The sequence below is a fragment of the Equus quagga genome, chromosome 8, assembly GCF_021613505.1.
Source record: "Equus quagga isolate Etosha38 chromosome 8, UCLA_HA_Equagga_1.0, whole genome shotgun sequence".
NCBI classification, from domain to species: domain Eukaryota; kingdom Metazoa; phylum Chordata; class Mammalia; order Perissodactyla; family Equidae; genus Equus; species Equus quagga.
The window spans coordinates 123,904,765-123,925,820 of NC_060274.1; the positions used below are offsets into that span (position 1 = coordinate 123,904,765).

The window sequence follows — 21,056 nt, forward strand, 5'->3', positions numbered from 1 at the left end:
GAGTCCTTTGCTCCAAGTCTCACAACACTGCAGTCAAGCTGTTAGCCTACACTGTGGGGTTCTCCTCTGAGACTGGGGGTTCTCTTCCAAGCTCAAGGACTGTTGGCAGAAACCATTTCCTTCCAGCTGTAGAGCCCATGGTGGCTTGCTTGTTTGGGACAGCGGGAGAGGGAGAGTCTCGATGGCCTCAACTCTCTCATCTTTAGACCCTCTTTTAAAGGCCTCACCTGCTTACATCAGGCCCCCTCAGGATGGTCACCTTTTTGGGTAACATAAAATCAGCTGATTAGGGACCTGTGATGGTCAGTTATTTGTGTCCACTTGGCTTAGCTTCAGGTCCTCAGTTTGTTTAATCAAACATGAATCTGGTGTTGCTGTAAAGGTTTTTATAGAGGTGATTAACCTCCATAGTAAAGTGACTTTAGGTAAAGGAGATAATCTGCAATAATCTGGGTGGTCCTGATCTCATCAATTGGAAGGCCTTAGAGGAGAACCGAGGAAGAAGAAATTCTGCCTGTGGACAGTATTCTGCCCAAGAATCCAGTCTACTCTTCCTGAGGGATTATCCTACAGATGTCGGACTTGACTAGCCAGACTCCATATCTCATAAGCCAATTCCTTGAAATAAATCTGTTAATACACATGTATCCTTCTTGTTCTGTTTCTCTAGTGGCTCCCTGACTCATGCAAGACCTTACTAACAGCTTCAGAATCCCCTCACTTTGCCATATAGCATGACCTAATCAGAAGACTGAATCCATCACCTTCACAGGTCCTGCCCACACTCAAGTAGAGGAACTTATCCAGTCATGTGCACCAGACCCAGGGAATCCTGGGGTCATCTCAGAATTCTGCCATCCACACATTCTCCAACTACGTAGTTTTTCTTTTGTCCCAGTGAATTCTGTTCAATGGGGAGCAAACGGTAGGACTTTCTGGGATGGGAGAGTGCAAATAGTTGTAGGGAAAGGAAGAGATCACAAGAATAATGAAATTAAAGTTCGATGCAGCATGCGATTTGAACAAATGATATACAACTTGCATCCATGTTGATAATTACAGACCTAGTACCCGAAAACTTTTTAGTTGCAAATCTAAAAGTTTGCATACTCTTGTTCTCTGTAGTATTTAGAGCAGGGCTGTCCAATAGAACTTTCTGTGGGGGAGGCAATATTCTGTATCTGCATCATCTAATACAGGAGCCACAGCCTTATGTAGCTATAGAACACTTGAAATGTGAGTAGTGTGATTGAGAAACTGAATTGTTTCTTTTATTTAAGTTTAGCCATTTGAAATTTAAGTTTAAGTAACCAGATGCAGCATTAGAGCAGCTCCAGAAGAACAATTTACTGTCACAGCTGCACGTCTGTAGGAACCTAGATACCTTTGGCTTTAAATAAGACCTGTGATTTGTCTGCATTTCCAGCATTTGTTTTATTAATGTGAACTCAGTAAACAAATTACCTGAAAATCTCTTTTAACCTGAAATGACATAGACTAGTTCCTTACTGTGCTCTTTGCTTATTGTGATTCCATGTGCTTTGTTTTCTGCTTTAAAGAAAGTCTGCTGTGCCTAGCTGCAACTGGAGACAGAAATTAAGTACATGACATAGTCTCTTTTCACATGGAAATTACAGTCTTTTGAGCAGGACTAGATTCATCTGAAACAATCAAATAAAAATGTAAGCAGGCATAAATGCAGAAGCAGAACAAGCATGTTGTTGGGGGAGATGACATCTCCAGTATCGGGTGATTCAGCCTATCAGTTCTTCTGTACCTAAAATAGGCGTGAACAGCCCATCTCAAGGTTTGAATATCCTAAGAAATGTCACCACATTAACTTCACCTATCAATGGATCACTGTTTTGGGAATTCTGAGATTCCCAGCCAAGAGTCTAGCCGGATGCTAGGCTCTGGAGAGCACAGAGGGGCTGTTACCACAGCTGATCTGACATAGAGACCTCCCAGTGTTGGGACTTGTAGCCTTTGATTTCCACAAAGCCCACCTGTGGTTCTACCCTAAGATAAAACCCCAGAGAATTTAAGGACTTTGCATTTGTCCTTAAAATGGAAGAGTCATGTAGTCTTGCCAGGGAGTATAGGCAGCAAGGATGCAAGTGTTGAGAAGGATGATGAGGGCTCCATGCTTTTGTTCTCTTCTTAGAGCCAGGATTACATAGCAGGCCACTTTAACTAGCCTATACCAATTTCTCTTGAATGTACTCCTGTTGGGGGATGAAGAACAAAAGGAATTGTGAGAAAAGGATTCTCATTTAGGAAGGATTTACATCAGAACACAGCAATGTAAAATTAAATAATGGACATTTCTGTTTTCAAAGGAAACCTAACCAAAGGAAATTTACCTTTAGTTGTGTGTGTGTGTGTGTGTGTGTGTGTGTTTCCTCATGCCCAGGCCCTGGGTGTATGACTCAGCCCATCTTTTCTCCCAGGGCCTCATTATATCTCCCTACATGTCTTCATCTCTCTGGGATCCTGCTCTGCCTCCTCCAGCTGTTCCATCATAGCCACATGCCTTTCATTTTTCTAACTGATGCTCTGGGGCCTATCATTTCATCTGCAAATGGCCCATCAAAGTGTTTAGTTAAATTTTTTTCATAAGAGAAATTTTCCAGCAATGTTCTAAAATAGTGGATTGTCCTTCTTTCTAAGAAGTAATTAGGTGATAAGGCCAAAGTTATACAGTTAACAGGTAGCAAGCACGTTATCCTGAATAAAGGATGTACACAATTCTGCAACCATGCTCTGTGGGAACAACAGCAGGACTCCCCCATGCATCATTCAACACGCAGGAAAAGCATCCCTCTACTGTACCATTTATATCATGCTTTAATTATCTCTCTACATGACTGCAATCCCCAAATATGTAATGAGCTGCTGATGGGAGAAAACATTCCATATCAATTTTTGTAACCCCAGGCCCTAGTATGCCTCCTGGCACCTAATTACAGCAATCAATAAATGCTTAATAAGGTCATCATTCATTTAAAAAATATTTGCTGGCCATACATGAGAAAGTAATACTTAAGCTGAGATCTGAAAAATGAGTAAGAACGGGACATGTGAAATAGAAGGCAAGGGTAGCTGGGCTAAGGAAGAGGCATGGAATACATGAACTAGTGAGTTAATGGATGAATGAAAATACTGGTGTGTATAGTACCAGGCAGAGGACTAAATGTATTTTGTTTTGGGTCATTCTTGGGAGTTCTGGCCATTTGTATCAAGAACTTTTGTTTGGTCATAATAATATCCATTTATTCAATAAAACTTTCTAGAACCAACATGTGCTAGGAACTGGGGATATATCCATAGGGTTATGGTAGGGAGGAAAACCAGTCTCTGCCTTCACAGGGGAGAGTGACATTGAAGAACTGTGCAATGGAGGTACCGTTCCAACTGTGCTGATTCTAGAAAGTGGTGGTGCTCTGAGGGTAATAGATGCCAATGGCGATGTGACTTCACTAGGAAGCTAGGGGAAAATTTCCCTTATGAAGTCATGGTTGGGCTGAACTTTGGAGGTGGCTGAAGATAGGAGCAAGGCGATGTTCCGGGTAGATAAAAGAGCATATACAAACTCCCAGGGGCAGAAAGGGAAGGCTGGCGTGGCTGTAGCACAGAAAGTGTTTGATATGAAATGAGGCTGGAGAGTTGGGAAGATCCTGACACATGATTTTATAAGCAATGTAACTGATTTTTTTTTTTTTTTCTATTAGAAGGCCAAAGGAATGCCACTGAAGTGTCTTAAGCTGAAAGTTTGTGTGTGTTGGGAGTGATGGGGATGGGCAAGGTATAAGATCATCATATCTGTTTTGTGTAAGCCTAGCTCTGGCCACAGTGTAGAGGACAAGTCTGAGAGCAGCTGGTGAAGACTCGGGGACAGCTGTGATTATAGTCCAGGTGAGAGATGGCAGCTTAGACTGGGATGGTGGTAGCAGAGTGGGAATAAGTAGAAGGATTTAAGAGATATTAGAAGGTAAACTCTACAGGACTTGGTGATGGATTGAATCTGGGCCGTGGTGGAAGAAAGTGCTGAGAATACTCCTATGGTCTTACCAGCTGTTGGGCAATGCCAGGCCCAGAAGTAGAGGCTGTTGGGAGAGGATCTGGTTTAGAGGAAGTATCGTGAGTTTGCTTTTTTAAATGTTGAATTTGAAGTGTGTTTACAGCATCCACAAGGTGTCTAGTGGACAACTGAATAATAAAGGACTCAAGAACTCAGTGTCGATAGAGCTAGAGACACTTTGTAGTTGAGCTCTGCAAAGGGAAGGTAATTGAAGCCCTATTTGGATGAGGTTACCTAGGGTGTGCGTATAGTGTGAGAAGAGCAGAGCGTCCAAGACCGATTCTTGAGAACTCCAAAATCTAAGGGCTGAGTAATAGAATGCAAGCTTCAAAGGAGTCAGAGAATGAATGGCAGGTACATCAGGGGAAATCCCAAGAGGAATATGACAAGAAAGCATGCCAGGAAGATGGAAATGCGCACCAGTCATGAATGCTAAGACATCATGTAAGGTGAGGACTAAAACAGTGACCGTTAAATTAGTAAAATTGAAGTTGATGGTGACCTCAGCATGAATAGCTTATTGAAGTTATGGAAATTGAAATCAGAGTGACATGACTTAAGGAGTGTGTGAGTTTAGGAGATTGAGTCAGAAAGCATAGAGTGACATTTCCAAACTAAACAGAGCATCATATAATAGACTAAAAACCAGGCAGTTAATTTGTTCTCTTGGACAAGTTTGCCTTTGGAATCAAGGTGGTAAATTAAATTAACTTTTTATTATTTCTTAGTTTATGATTATTTAGTAGCTATTCCATTCTATAAAATTTACTTCATTCTGTTCACCCTGGATGAAGAACCTGAGATAGAATCCAAAATTTTTGGTGGCATCCCCCCAAAACTACCATGTTTCCCTGAAAATCATTCTACTTTCCTTCTTTTGTTGTTTCTGGAGATCTCCATCTGCTCCTCCGTTTATCAGCTGCCTGATAGTCTTGGATGGTGCACTTGGTTGGCCTAAAGTATGGGTTTAAACAGACAAATAATAACATTCCCTTTACCCCTTTACAGATGATGCGTATCATTTGGCTACAAAAAATTATTTCCTCATTTCTTCCTGTCTGAGTATGGCCCTGCCAACAACCCATCTTTTCCTCACCATCCTCATCTCCATTAAATACTTTCTCCTACCTTTTCTATTTGTGTGGCTGGCCAACTGACATTTAAAAATATGTAAACAGTAGTCCCATGCATTGATTAGCATCACTTCATGTTCATAATTTAAGAGCCCCATCAGATGTAGAAAATTTTCTTTTTTATCCTTCCTTCTTTCCAGATACCTTATATGGTAACTTTTATAAATAGATTGAATATGAATAAAAATCGTATTTTTTATGCAAGTGCCAGTGAAACTGGATAGATCAAAATGCAAGTCAAATTAAACATCAAAATTGTTCTTTATAATGATATTATTATGTTCCCTTGAAATAAAATTACATCATGGATCAGGAGGTTTGTGTTTTGCCTTTTTTTGTTAATAAATTTCTATTGAAGGTAAGATTGCAGCCAAGAATTCTCAAACCTGTAAATGTGAGATTTCAAAGCTTGAACTATTATAGTAGCTGTGGTTGACACATCTAAAGATGTTTTGCTCCTTCTGGAGCATTCTTTTTTTCTTATATCTGAAGGCACTACATTTATAACCAAGCTATTTGGGGTCACACATGTTGGATGTGCATTAAATTGAGACTGAGATATGGACTCCTGGTTCATTTTAGGAAGTTGACAGATGCCTTACGTTTACACAGTAATGCTGTCCTCTGTTGAATATAGGCAAGTTTTAAAATGATCCTACACAGTTATAAAACTTCAAAGTTGACCATAGCAGAAATTGTAATATGTGGGAATAAAAATCCACTCATAAATCTTATTTTAAATGTAAATGCTCCATTTATGTAAATCAATATGTATTTTGTGCAGGTAAGCAATATTTGATTGCACGTTTGACTGGAATTGCTGGGTGAGAGGTGTCATTATCCTATTCTTGTCCCACGCGTCCTTTTAACCTAAGCTCTGGGTTCTCTTCACACCACATGACTTCCACTTCCTTTGCTTTTATGTGCCCATTTACCTAAAACTTTAAAAATTTCCATGACAGGTGGTTGCATGAAGTGCAGACTAGATTATAATGCATTTCACCTCCAAGCTCCGCCCAGCACAAAAGCTTTACCACTAAGAATTCTGACACTTCTTACCTTGTTGGGTAATACTGTGAAAATTAGTAAGATCATGTGCATAAAGCATTTCAGATTAATAGTAATAGTAGAATATGAATGCAGGAAATATCATAAAGTTTTTACCACGATCTTGTTAAGTGAATACATTTCTAATGAAATCAGTTGTGACTTTCAAAGCAATTTTGAATCGACTGCATTTTTAATCGTGAAAAAAGCATGTGATTTTTAAATAATAAAAAAAAATTAAACTAAACCAAAAATTTCTGAATGTTCTTCCTTGTAACTTCTCTCTGCCAGTGTAAATTTCATTAATATTGTGGGTGATGGCAATGAATAATATACAATATTTAGACTGTTTATATTTTTTACTTTAATAGAAGTTCTGGCTTTACTACAGAAAAGAATGCAAGATTTATAATTTAAAAAACAAGAATAAGAAGAAAAACAGCGCTGTCGAGGTCAAATTAACTATTTGCATTTTAAAATAGCTAGTTCTCTTCTAATGGCAGATACTGCGAATGTACAGCAATAACCGTCAGCTGGCAAATAAGGAGCATCAGATTAGTTTCCTGAGTTTCTTTAAAACACAACTGCTTCTTTTTCTTCCAATGATACTTCTGGCATTAGAGCTTTTAATTGAATTACTTAGAAAATATTTTTACATTCAGGTTCTTACAATAACAAAACCACTTTCAATTTGAGAAAATAGAGTATTTCCTTAACTAATTTCTATTCATTGTTTTCCAACTTAGCCCTATTGTTTCTGTAGCTCTGATTTTAATCTCTCTTCTTTTTTTAATGAAACAACCTGTTGTTTTACAAGATTTATTTTTCTCCTTTGTTGCTTTATAAAGGTAACCTGCATTTGGATCTTCAGTTGTATAATGACAGGCAGCCTTAATTCCTTGGGTGTTTGAAGAAAGCAAATGCGCTTGTGATGAACTGTACATGCTTTGTTTTTCATTTGCACATTTTATTCAGTGAAAACAAAAGATGGGCTTATGATTATTTTCCCCTAATTTCACAAAAGGAAAAGGCTCAAAGCAGCAGTGGTGATGGGCAAGTTCATACTGTTAGGCTGAAGCAAAATCCCCATGTTTCCCGAAACTCAATCTAATAGCAAAACATTCTCTCTTTTTCCAGTCTTTTACCATTATTGTCAGTGGATACATATCAAATGCATGTATGTCTGCAGTTTCCATTTGGGCTACTGTCTAGCTAGGCTCCGCAGTGTAAAGGTTGAGGGCAAAAGTACCCTGGAGCAGACTAGTTTCAACTCCCAGCCCTGCCATTTTTTAGCTGCTTTGGCAATTTGCCTAATCTCTCTGTGCCTCAGTTCTCTCAACTGTAGAATGGGAATAATAGTCCCAAATTATAGAGTTATTATCAGTATTAGATAAATTAGCGTCTGCAAAGGTCCTGGAACACATAACAAGTGCTATACAAACGTAAAATATATACAATTAAAATCTGGCTCTAACATACACAGGTTAGAGATAGAGAAATGGGTACAGACAGGAACCTATCACTTTGTTCATTCCTATTATTAGCCTCCATATCCGCAGGCCTCTTGTCATCCACAAACAGGGGATATTAAGTCCCTCATTCCTCTTGCCCACAATATCTGCTTTTCCTTTCTTCCTTTCTTCCTTTCTTCAAGGCGTGCTAAACATTTTAAATGATACTTACATTTTTCTCCGTTGTACTCGGCATAGTTAGGTAAATCGACACATTTTATCATCAGTGCAGAGTGAAGAGAGAGCAACGCATCTAAGATTTCACCTCTGCTGCAAAGCGTCCTCTGAAAGAATTACATTGGTGAGGAAAATAACACTGCCAGTGCCAACTGTACCTGACAAACCCTTGGCAGTTGACTTTCTGTGAAAGAGTTAAGCATGTTGCTGTATCAAATATTCAGTTACTCATTAATTAAAGTAGAACAAATTCAATATTTTTTTATTCAGCAGATTAACCAAAACCCACCATGTTTGCAATTTATATTCATCCTGTAAACGGCATATGCATTAAACATTTCCATCTGGAGCCCCGATGATTGTTTTTCTCCCATCTCATGCTTGATAAGCTGTTACTGATTAGACAGGGAATTCTGAAGCTGTTGAAAGCACAGATTTTTTAAAGTTCTATCACCTTGGTGTTCTCTCCTTCTTAACAGATCTTGCTTGATGTCTGCAGGTTCTGTTTTGGCTGCAATCCAGACAGAAGCTATAGGTCCCATGGCCACGATGGTTTAGCACAGACAACCTTATTCTTGTCTCCCTACTTTTCATCTTTAAAAAAATGCTTCATTATCTAGTCTAATTTATAATGTATCTTCTTTCTTCTTTACTTGTTTCATTTGATTTGATGCTAAACCTTAATTTACTCTGTGCTGTCCTCTGTAATAAAACATAACCAGCGTATTTTGATGCATACTATTTTCTAAGCATTGTTCTAAAGACTTTGCATGTTTTGACTCATTTAATCCTCACTAACTGTGGTAGGAGGTAGACATTATTTTTTTCCCTTTTAATAGATGAAGAAACTGAGACCACAAGGAGGTTGAATAATGTCCTCAAGATCCAACAGCTAGGAAGGAGCAGAGCTCAGCATGAATTCAGACACTCTAATTCCAGGGCGAGTGCTTCCAGCCCCCACACTGTGGGCCTCCCAGAGCTGACTGTTCATCCCTCAACTAGTAGGATATGCACTTTGAGATGTAGCTCCAGTGAAAAACTCATATTCAAAAGAGCCACCGTCTTAGCAGGACTGACTTAGACTGACTTTTTGGTTACTTTATAGGAATCATTTGGTGGACAAAAAATGGAGTATAGTCTGTGTGACAATAATAAAAGCAATAGCAACATCAAACACAACAACAACTACACAGCTTCTGTTTTTTGGAATCACCATCTGTTTCTCCTTTCACATACAGCATCTGTAACCCCTGATGATTACCCTCATGTGTCATCAGCACCACATGTATTTTACACGTTTTTCAAACACAGGCTCAGAAAAGTGATATTTCTTGTAAAAGACCACAATGTTAGTGAGTAGCAGAATCAGAATTCCAATTCTAGTTCATTTTGTCCATAGCTATATGCTTTATTTGCTATTAGTTGGTTATTTAGAACACATTAGCCTAAAAAAAAAGGTCTGATGGACATGACATTCACCCAGCTAGAAGTCAATCCTTCCAAACAGAAAGTGGCTGATGTTATAACTGGATCGCTCCCTGTCTCTTCTTGTATGATATGAACTTGATCCTTTGCATTTGTGAATATTCCAAAAATCACCATGTCAGCTATGTCTGGAGGCAATTTGGATAAGAGAATGAAGGTTTCAAGGTAATCCCCTATTGTGGAAACATTGGAATGATTATTTAAGAGAAACACTTATTAGTTGTTCCAAAGGTACATAGATTTTTTTCTTTGTACTTTACATCTGGATTATACATCTTATTTATCTTTGTACCCCCAGCATTGTGGCCCACATATAGAAGGAACTTAATAAATGTTGATTAATTGAATAGATTAGTCAATGCATTGTGAAAGAATAGAAAAAAATCACCTTTGTGGCTATAGTGGGTCTCCCTAGAGTCAGCAACTGCAATTAAAAGACAGTTGTGTCTAAAAACGTTTACTTTTCAACTAGTATGCTATGTTGAGTGTAGTTTTATGGTAGCGTAGAGTGGTGTATCTTTGCATCATTTAAGTTCTGAACTATTTCTTATTTTTCTGCCTCATGTCAATGAGTGATCACGATCTTGCTATTTGGTTTCTAGTCAATTCAAGCACCTTCCATCTCCCTAGCTTTTCGAGCCTCCTCACCCATAGGCAAGGGCTGACTGGCTAAGGATGCCAAAAGGTCAGAAAGAGTGAAGGGATACAAATGAAAGTTAAACTAACTTGAGAGTTACCCATAACATTTTTAACTTCCTCTTGTATATTAAACAAACCCTTAAATTATATTTCATGTGAAATCAATGTAGTATATATTCAACAAAATATGATTTCTGAATTTCTGTCCTCAAGGGTTGTGTAATCTGGTGGAAAAGACAGTAATATTGTATATTATACACACTATAATGCTACGATTTAAGGACTCTAAGGTGTGATATTCACAAAGAAACAGTTTTCATGGTGTCAGGCAGTGCTCCATAATCAGATGATAGTTGAACTGCACCTGAATGAATGACTACAAATTAATGAAAAAGTATATCCATATTGTCTCATTGTCCCTCATCAGCTTCTATAGGATTCCAATAGGATTCCATATAGGATTCTGTGGGGACCTGGAAATGGCCACCCCAAGATATGTCTCTTTGGCATGAGGATTATTTGAGGCTGGTTTCTTTGCAGACAGGAAAGCAACTGAAAAGTAGAATTTACTTACCCTTTGTAAGAGACATTTACATTGTAAAGGAACTCTCCATCTGTAAAGATACTCCCTCTGGACCAGGAAGAAGGGGATGACCTTCTCTCTAGAAACTCTAAATCAATGCCAAAGGCAAGGACTTAAATCTGCATTTGTTTATTGTCTAGTCTGGTAACCTCCTGTATCTGACTTCCCTCCCCCTCCCAACGTTGGCGTTTCCTTCAGGATTAAGCTCTTTCCTTAGGCTAGGAACTGATTGCTGCGCTCACCTGAGACCACCCAGCTCAAGACAATAGACTTGCCTCCTGTTACACCCGCCGAGATAGCAGACCCACTACCTGCTGTGTCCATCAAGCGCTGTGCCACCAGGACAATCTTGTGACTATTGTGGGAGGGACATTTCAATCATATGTGAAACACCCTGTTTGGGGGTATATAACCACTCTGTGCACCCCACTTCTTTGGTGCCCTTTCTTCTTTTGGGAAGAAAGGCCCCAGGCCATGGTCCTCATAAAGCTTTGTTTAATTTTCTCTTGCTATTCTGTCTCATGTGAATTTAATTCGTTCTCCGGCCAGACGAACCCACATTAGGTAGAGGAAAAGTCTTCCTCCCCTACAATTCCAAATCTTGATACAAAACCTAACTCTTCCCTTCAAGAAATGCAGTTTATATTTTTCTTTCTTGAGTCTATGCCAAAACTCAAACTAGTAATCTCAACCACTCATGACTTAAAATATAGGATATCAAGTAATCCTCATTTCTTTATCAAAGGAAACTTGTAATGATAGGAATATTATGAGCTTCAGACTAGATGAGCCCCATCTTGTGCCATGACCATTGAGACTACTTTTCCGCAGCCGTCGTCTTCCATGCTTAGCTTGTGCCTCTAGAAGGAAACCAGATGAGATGACTCAATGCTGGTGCTCTAAAAAGGAGGGAACTAGGGGATCAATTGCCTCTGGCTAATAGTTTTTTGGATCAGAATGAGAATGTTTATGGAACTGGCAGACTATGATTCAAAATGGCCCTTGATCACTCATTCATTGGTCTATTGAAGGAGGAAAGACAATTGCTCCATTGGTCGCTAGCAAAAAAGCATATAAGGGATGTTGAAGTCAACCATTGCCTGGACTTTGAGCAGCAGAGGAAATATGGGAGGGCTGCTGCCATTTAAATGTTAATTGGCACCACAAAGAGGGAAGAAGAAAATAAGGACTTTGATCACTAAAGAACAGTGGGTTTGGGGCAATCACATTCTCCTTTTCTTTAAGTTTTGCTGAGGCATTTCATCACTGTCTCTTTGGACTGAGGGTGAGATCCACTTTTGTGTTCATAGGGCTTACTCTTCTACTGAGAACAGAACCAGAACAGGTATGCACCATCTGTTCACATCCCGTTAACCAGAATTTGATCACATGGCCACCTGCATCTAGCTGCAAAGGAGAATCCAAAATAGTGTCAGTTTTATAGCCATGCACCCAGCTAAAACTTGAATTTTTATTATTAAAATAAGCTTTCCTTTGCACTTTTGATAATAGCTAGCAGCCTCCACCACATCATTTATTTCCAACCCCCTAGAGGGATGCAGGTGATAGGGCATTCCTCCTCGTCTGTGCTTTTAAAGAGAACAATTGTCATCTTTTTAGGAGAAAATTTAAAATATACATTTAAGGTTGCCTTAGTTTTCTGTAACAAAACCTGACTCAAACTGGTTCAAAAAAAGAGGAAATTTAATTTCACACATAACAAAAGTTCAAGGCAGGGTAGATATCCATTAGTTGATTTATTAACCCGATGATTTGTAAACCACTTTTGTTTCTTTATGTGTCCATCTGGTCCTGAGGCGAACTCCAAGTGATGACTAATGATGGTGAGCATCTTTTCATGTACCTGTTGACCATCTGTTCATCTTTGGAAATTGTCTTTTCAGATATTTGGCCCATTTTTTAATGGAATTATTTGTTTTATTGCTATTGAGTTGTATTAGTTTTTTATGTATTTGAGATTTTAGCCCCTAATCAGCTACATGATTTGCAAATATTTTCTCTCATTCAGTAGGTTGCCTCTTCATTTTTTGATGCTTTCCTTTGCTGTGCAGATATATTTTTGTTTATAATAAATAAATCACATAATTCCAAGTGAGTGTCTTTTGATTTAAGAAAAACAAATAATTTGCTTAAGAAAAGTGCATTGGAAATAATGGCATCTTTAATGAATTTGTTACCCATCTCCTGTTATTATTATCTTTGCTGTATCCCTTTTGTCTGTGCTGGAAACAATATTATATTTGATATCTCTCCTAACAACCATACGCTTACTGTTTGTAAGAGCAAGAAATACGTGGACTCTTTCTGTAAATGTGAAAGTTTTACCGTATGTCATCCAGACAATCCTTCACAGCTGATTGTTGTATATTTTTGAATTCTTTTTATGCCTAATCATTTTGTAAGTGTATTGCTTCCCATTATATCATTCAGAAACTTTTTTACAAGCCATCCTCTGATCCAGTGGTCTGGAGATTTAAACAGTAAATAGCAGTGAGCAAACCATTTGCATGTACAACCCAAATGCTTTATGTGTTTCTGTAGAAATTATGTGGCTACTACATACACACGAAAGCTCTGTAAGTCAAATAGTAGTCATGTTTTGCAAATATATGTGCCTTCACACCCTGGAGCCTCATTATAACACAACTTGAAATGGTAAGAAATCCATTGAGACGTGTTACCGAAGGTAGTTTCCTACTGGAAGTTCCAACAAAAATTCATTATAACGTCTTCAAATTTAATACTAATCAGTGGCATAAACTCTAAGAAAAATTTAATGGGGATATTATTAAAGGGGCATTTTAATGGGGATATAATGAAAATACTGAATCACACTGTTTAATTAGGAAAATAAGGATATCTCCTGGCTTAACGAGTTTTGAAAGAAGAGAGGTTTGAAGAATGAGTTTAAAGAAAACAATGAAGAGTAAGAAATAAAGAAGGAAATAGATACAGAGAAGCCGAGTGAAGGTGATAAGAGAAAATAACAAAGCAATTTAAATTTTTGTCCTGCATAATAGAAAATTGTCTTATGACTATGCTCTTTTAGATATACCCACAGAAAATATTTAATCTCACACTCCCTTCCTCAGGAAATGCTATCTGATAATTTTTGTCTGGGAAACAATTGATTTCATCTTTAACAAGATAAAAGATCGTCCAAGCAAAGTACAGGCAAAACCTCAGCAAAGTACTGTATAATGCAGAGCTTTACAAAACTAAAAATAGGGTTAATTTTTGTCTCTGTTATCCTCTCATACTGGAGATGATTTTATTCTTGTCTCTGCTGTGATTGGAAGGGATGCTGTCCTTGACAGAAAATAGACATCAATGAGTTTAACTGTGTCTGTGGTTCTAGATATGTTCTTGCCATGACCGGTATTGTGGGTTGCTGTCTACATGGTGGAACTTCAAAGATTGAGGAACTCTTCTTCCAGTCAACTTAGCCTTTTATTATCTGTTTGCTGGGGCCTCAAGTTCCCTCTGGAGCATTTCTTTCCCTTAAATGCTGTTCCCATTGAAGTTCTTAAAACTTTAAGCATCGTTAGATACTTATGTCTTAATGTGAATTCTTACATCAGATACTTTACAATGTGTCTGTTAACATAGGTGGGGGAAAGTGGACAATCACTGAAACAGAAGGACACCAAAGAGAAACATTCATTTCCGTTGCTTTTGTTTTGTTTTTTTAACCAGTGACCAGCCCTAGCACAGATGTGTGTAAGTGATGTAGGAATGATTTCTGTACACACATGTGTGTTTGTGCGCAGGCAGAGTGGTAAATTTATGTATGCTATATATTTATAAGTAATTATTTGTATCACATTTTCATGTCTTATTTGGCCGTGTTACTATTGGCTACGAGTCTCTTGACATTTTCCATTTCGTTTTTAATGGAATTTGTCATAAAATGGATATCACAGAAACAGCATTTTATTTTCAGTCCTGGAAGAACAATTTGAAGACACAGTGTAGGCAATATTAACAGTGGCTGTTTGTGCTTTATTTAGTAGGAAAACCCATCAAAAGGGATGTGGTCACCCCTTCACTATAGTGCATCAGAAGTTTTTAGAGCAGAATTTGGATTGTGAACAAATTTCTTGTTTGCACTCATGAATCTCTCTAACCCCAGAATTCTGACCTTCATTCTCCTAATTCATATTCCAAAACTTTTCTAAATTTCAAGTGGAAAAGATTTGTCAAATCATCAAACAAGTTGTTCCAAATTTTGGAAAAAAAAGTCTCACTTGGATCTTGAAAAATAAAGAAAAGGATCTCTATGGGACAGTGAAACTTTCAGAACAGGAAAAGAGAATACTCCTTACCTAAATGTTAGAGCTTCTCTGTGGTAACTTTCAAAATGAGGAGTATTGAAAAGAGAAATAGAAATTGGAGAAGAAAAACACATTTCTAAAAGTTGCGAAGCTCTTTTCTTAACCTTATATTTTTAACTAAAGAATATTTTCTAAATTTTGAAATCATATCATTTACAAGGTAATTTAAGTGACAAAATACACAGTTGTCACTCATAAACAAAAGCATTTCCAAAATATTATTTTAAAAAGTATGTATTTAAAGGTTTAGCAATTGAGTCTTGAGAGGCTGTGTCAGGTCCAAAATCTGTCTGTTCTGAAAAGCAAGGCGGCTTCTCCTGGCATGCTGTCAGGGCCCAGTTGTCCACCTAAGATGTGTTCATGGTGCGGCTCAAAGGAGCTTGGTTTCGGGCCAGCCCCAGTGGCCTAGTGGTTAAGTCTGGCGCACTCTGCTTCGGGGACCTGGATTTGGCTCCCGGGCATGGACCTATACCACAAGGGAGCTTGGTTTCTACCCGTGTCACATTGGAACCACACTACCCCAGCTGTTGCCACTGCAGACAGAGTTGCTTGTCTCCCAGCTGATGCTATAGTTCATTCCGGCCTCTCTGCTTATTCTGGGTCTCCCACTCCTTCAACATCTTATATCAGCACCAGTTGCTTAGGAGTTTGAAGTCATCAGGGTCCTGCCCTTCTTACTTTATTGTTGCCACCAATCCTAGGCTTTGCACTCTGCTCTCTCTGTTGGTGTCTGTAACGCTTTCTTTATAAGCCTCCATGTGCTATGTATGAAGCCTTTATAAATAGTACCCAGTGCCACTTGCCACAGAGCCACTGGGAAAAACAATGTTGTCTGGCTTTTCTCACATACGTCTGAAACTTTGCAGTTTTTCTTTTCTTTTTACTTGATTTAGCTAATATATTCTTAACCACAGCACTGTAACTTAGCAGTTGAGACATTTTCTTCATCTTCAATTCTTCAGAATCTCGTCAAATTAAGTCCTAACGTACAAAAATTGGAAGGAAGGCTTTGCCAAAAAATCTAGACTTAACTAAATTTGGTCATTTTAAATGTTCAAAAGCATAAGTTACATTTAATACATACATTCAACTAAATGCTCTAATAGTGAATCCCTGTATTCAATAAATATTCGTTGCTTTCTGGATAGCAAATTCAGGAGCTATAAAGAAACTATGGCTTCTGTTATGCTGCTGTGGACAGAATCACCAGTGAGGGATTTGAGTTCACGTCTCAGTCTGAAAATCTTTATTAAAGTTGTGGGGACAGGCCCCTGGCCTTGACCCTGCCCCTCAGGTTTGTCAGGTTGTGGTGAGAGGGCTGGGCCACAAGACCTCCAAAATGCTTGTTTGTCCTGAAATGTTATTTAATACAGTGAAGAGAAGAGACAGAGTAGGCTGAAACACTTATTATTTCCCTTTTACTTTATTTCTCTGTATTTTGTTGCCTTCCTCATGGAGAGCAAAATACGCCACATTGATGAAGGCAGCAAAAATAGAGAACAGGAAGTTGGGTGGTTCCTGTAGTCAGCAAACATGGCTCCCCAGTTTGTCTTAAATCTATTAATGCTCTCTTTCCAGGCCTGAGTCAATGCTCCCAAGTGGGTGGATTAGAATATTCATTATTTCAAATCAATTAAATGAAAGCAATATATGGTAACAATAAAAGCTAATGTTTATTAGCAGCTTACAATGTACCAGATGCTGTTTTAAATGCTTTACATGTATAAATTCATCCAATCTCCACAATTCTATAAAGCATGTTATGTCATTACCTTCACCTTTTGACAATCAAAGAAACTGAGGCTTAAAGAAGTTCTGTGATTGGGCGGGAATTAGAATGCTGGCAGTTTTAACTAAATCCTTGTGTCACTTCTCCAGTTACCGTGAACCAGGATCAGTGGCACTGAAAACATAAAGCCCCTCCCATCAAGGTGATCTTGATTTAGTAAAGAAGACAGATAAGGAACAGTATATATGTTGCAATTCTTTGATATCTACAACAAGAGCTGTGCTGTTGTGCCAGACTAAACACTAGTGAAAAGAGAGAGACGAATGTCACGTTACAGCTGAAAGCGACCAGATCTTTTACACCTGCTCAAGGTCATACATTCATTCTTACTGGCCACACATATTGGTAGCCATGAACGTTTTCCTTAATTTACTCAGATAAGTAATTTTGTTCCCATGTTCTAGAGTTTAAATAAATCAATCTTGCTACTTATGCGTCTGTTTAAACATTATCAAGGCACTAAGAATGCAAATTAACTATTAATCTACCATTATAAATTACTTTGTTAGATTTCACTTCTGGAAGCCTCCATATAGTAAATGATTATTTCTTTTCTTTTAAGGAGTTAACAATATGGACAATTATATGTGGTGTTTAGAATGTAATACTTTCGCTCCAATTTGCAAGTTTTGACACATTGTATATAAATTTTATCTGTCCAAAGTAGCCACTGGTGAAAATGTTTCAGTGTCTGTGGATTTTACGTTTTAAAACTGCCTTTGGGAATGTCCAGTTGATAACGTTCTAAAATAATCAAGAAATGTGAATATGCTCTAAAATTCAGAATTCTGCCATTCTAGAATCTAATTTATAATCCAACATTAAAAATAAGTGTATAGTTCTTTGCAAGCTTGACCAAGTCACTCAGAATAGGAGATGCTTAATTTTGGAGCTGAAGGGAATCTGAGAGATCATCTGTTCCCTTCCTTCATTTTACTGAAGGAATTGACTTCTCCCAGGGCGATAGGCCAGGGTGGGTCTGAAGTCCCAGGGTTCCGGTCCAGGGCTCTCCTGGAGTCTGACGGCATGGTCATAATGCTGCTGATTCGATGAAATACTTCTTGGGTCATGAGAAAGCTGGCATCGCTTTAATTTTCTACTAAATTTCCTGTCTCAGCATGCCCTTTATCTCCCTAGAACGAAGACTTGTGCTAAGCTTGTAGGTGCACATTAAGAGAAACTCAACCATTGACATTTTAAGGACTTAGCCACCCTACTATAAATAGCACTTGTAACAGCATTATATCTGTCACGCCTTGGGAAGTGCATAAATTGTCAGGATTGACCTAAACTGTAAAAAATGTCAAAAGCAGAAAGTTGAAAATAGGATGTGTAGGCACTGTATCAAAATGTGTCCTATTTCCAAATTCAGTTCCTTTCTTAATAGCCCTCTAAAACATACATACACACACACACATACACACAAAACCCCAAAAACAAAACTTTCCTAAAGTTAATGTAAATTTGTGACATTTGCCTGCCCTTACATTTTGTGAATTCAAACTAATCCCCTTCTTGAGGCTACAAAATTCTGCACCTTCACCAATGGGTTTCCAATATTTTCAATAGCTCAAGCGTTTATTCAAAAGAAAATGCTATACCTCTTCAAGAGAAACCCTGAGTTTATGTTAGGAAAAGAAATTCAACATACAAATTATACAAAAGAATACCTAAAATTCTTAAAATATAAGAAGTCAATGTCAAGTTTATTTATAGCCTTAGTGTAATTTAGGGTTTAGATGGTAGACAGACTAATTTTCCCATTCTAATAGACTCAATAAAATATGTATTTTTATGCTGTAAATTTCAAGAGAATTATTTCCTATAACATCAGGAAAAGTAGGCAATAATTAAATGGCTAAATGAAAAAGAAAATTCTCACCTTACCTCATGGGAAATGGAAATGGGAGGGGTGGTTTGGATCCTGTGATTCCCAGGGAATCTGTGGGATTCTACACAATGGAGGGGAAGAAAAACTTCCTTCTGCCCTTTTGGGCTCTGTGTCTGGGCCTAAGAATTAAACTTAAAAAGACAGGAGAAAGCATACAAATTTTATTGAATATTTTGTGTGTACTTGGGAATCTTCAGAAGAAAAATGAAGATGCAAGGAAACCATTATGCCCAAAAGCTTATATACTTTTAAATAAAGGATGATAAATTATAAGGATGTGACAAGACAAGGGGGCTTGGGCTAGGGCAGTACATTGAGATAGTGACTGGGAAATATTTGGGGGAAACTAATTGAAGATGAGGGTTATTTGACTAGCTTGGTTTGTTCAGGTTCCAACTCCCATTTTGACATTGACCCCTAGTGTCTGGTAATAAGAATGTTGTTATTCTCTTCCTGGGACTGGAAAGGCACCTTTTTCATGGCAAATGTTATGGCCTGCTTTTAGGTTGAAAGGGGTAGATGAGCCAGCCCTTCCTGCCTCTGCTGTTTCTCAGGTACCTTCAGCTCAAAAAAATCAACATACCAAAGAGTCATATTTTGGGTGATGTGTTCTGAACCCCTTCAACACTGATGTGCTACTAAGACTGGATTTACTATGTATAAAGTGATGCAGGGTCGGTGAGCTGAGGAGTCGAAAGAAAGATTTCTTGGACTCTCAAGGTCTGTCAGTAGTGCTCTTTTATTCAGAGAATAGCGTGGAATAGCATGGCGACAGGACCCATGGGCAGGAGGAGCTGCTGCTGCTGCAAACATGGGTTGAGAGTAGGGCTAAATTTAAGGCATAGGTGTGTGAGTTATCTCTTTACAAGACAAAGGAAAGAATATGTAAAAAAAGTTGTTAAAATGGTATCAGTGCAGGTGGAGTCTGGTTATTGGGTGGTCCTATAACTTTTAGATAAGAATCAAACCGGATTAAGTAAATGGCAGAAGCCACCACCGTAAATATTATCTTTAGCTAAAGACAAAGGAGGATGTTGGTGGTGGGGGGAGTCAGATACATGAGGTTACCAGACAAGCACAATAAACAAGACTTAAGTCCTTGCTGTCCCTATTAAGAGTTTCTAGAGATAAGGCCATCCCCCCTTCCGCCTGGTGCAGAGAGGGAGACACCCCCACAGATGGAGACTTCCTTCACAAATGCAAATGTGTCTCATCAAAGGGCAAGCAAATTCCACACCTCAGAGCCTCCTTGTAATCTGCAGTTTTTAAAAGTAATCAGCCTAAATTAATCCTCATCATAAAGTGCTTAGAGAATTGCAATAATTAGAAACGTAACCCACAGAGTTTCGTTGCAGTCAACATGAGGGGGTTGCCTTTGTAAGCTCTACCTGTGAGTTGCATGTGCTAACCCCCATGTCTAAGCAGTGGGAAGAAGAAAGTAGAACATTTGTGAAATGACACCATGTAGCATTACACTCATCTATGAAGAGATTTACAGCTTGTTCATCATTTTCCTCAAGGATAATTTAAACATTTATTTATTGTATTTTCACATCCATATATGTGGTAGTTTGAAATGATTCTTCGTTTTCCTGTTTAAAGAAATGAATGCCATGTAAATACAGTCAATTCTCATTATTGTCAGTAGTTATGTTCTCTAAAGTTGCCCTGAAGACTGAATTCGCAAATACTGAACACTGCTCCCAGGGGAAATTCAGGTTGGGTTTTTGTGAGCCTCTGGTCACGACATTTTTGTCAACCAATCAATACTAGCCTCGCTTTATTTGTGTTTTTGTTTAAAACATATTATCTGGTATGTATTGTTGATTCATTAACATTGAGTTCACAGTCAACAGCACTATAACTCATGCCCAACAAAGCTTATCTCACACATATATTTTCTCCAGAAGGCTCATCACAGCTTTCTTGAGCTTGGGAACGCCAGACAGCACTGCAACACTCCTCTTGGGAGAGAGGCATTTTAAACAGCAAAATCATCCCACAAAAGCACAAAAATGCAAAAAGCACGCCATTGAATATTTTGTGAAAGGGACGCTTTTTTATAGAGTGAGAGCTGAAACAAGAAGGCAGAGCACTGCCTTATCCCACCTTGACTGGGAATGTGAGCATCAGGGGGCTCCAATGTTTTGCCCTTCTGCACACTTTCATGAACAGGGCTACAAACAAATTTAGCGAGTGGGCAAATTTGCAAATATAGAATCTGCCAGTAATGAAGGATTGGTTATACCTGGTAACTGGCAATACTTTAAAAAATATATATATTTGGGGGCTGGCCTGGTAGTGTAGTGGTTAAGTTTGCACACTCTGCTTTGGCATCCCCAGGTCGGTGGGTTCGGATCCCGGG

At 38.4% G+C, this 21,056-nt stretch overlaps 1 protein-coding gene across 1 annotated transcript in view; it reads left to right on the forward strand.

The window, feature by feature from the left end:
• Positions 1 to 21,056, forward strand: part of CNTNAP2 (contactin associated protein 2) — a 1,871,002-nt gene that overhangs the window by 815,002 nt on the left and 1,034,944 nt on the right. The window lies entirely within an intron of this gene.